Source organism: Zootoca vivipara, chromosome 6, assembly GCF_965207765.1.
Source record: "Zootoca vivipara chromosome 6, rZooViv2.hap1.1, whole genome shotgun sequence".
NCBI classification, from domain to species: Eukaryota; Metazoa; Chordata; class Lepidosauria; order Squamata; family Lacertidae; genus Zootoca; species Zootoca vivipara.
The window spans coordinates 40,555,262-40,555,573 of NC_142589.1; positions in this window are offsets into that span (position 1 = coordinate 40,555,262).

Below are 312 nucleotides of genomic sequence, written 5' to 3' on the forward strand. Positions count from 1 at the left end.
CTTCGCCAGCAGGAGAATTTCGATGCTACCAAATGTCGCCAACCTCCTCCTTTCATCCGCAACAGATAATACAGTAGATAGGTTACTGATAAGCACCCGAGATAAAAAGCTATCCCAGATCTGTGACAGTTAGGTAGCCGTGTTGGTCTGAGTCGAAGCAAAATAAAAAAAAATTCCTTTAAGTAATTTAAGGTGCTACTGAAGGAATTTTTTTATTTTGCCAGATCTGTGAGCCAGACTTAGTAGAATGGAGAGGCTGATAAGAGGGACCAACTAATTAATTTGCTACAGTTTCCATTGTTTTATATAGTA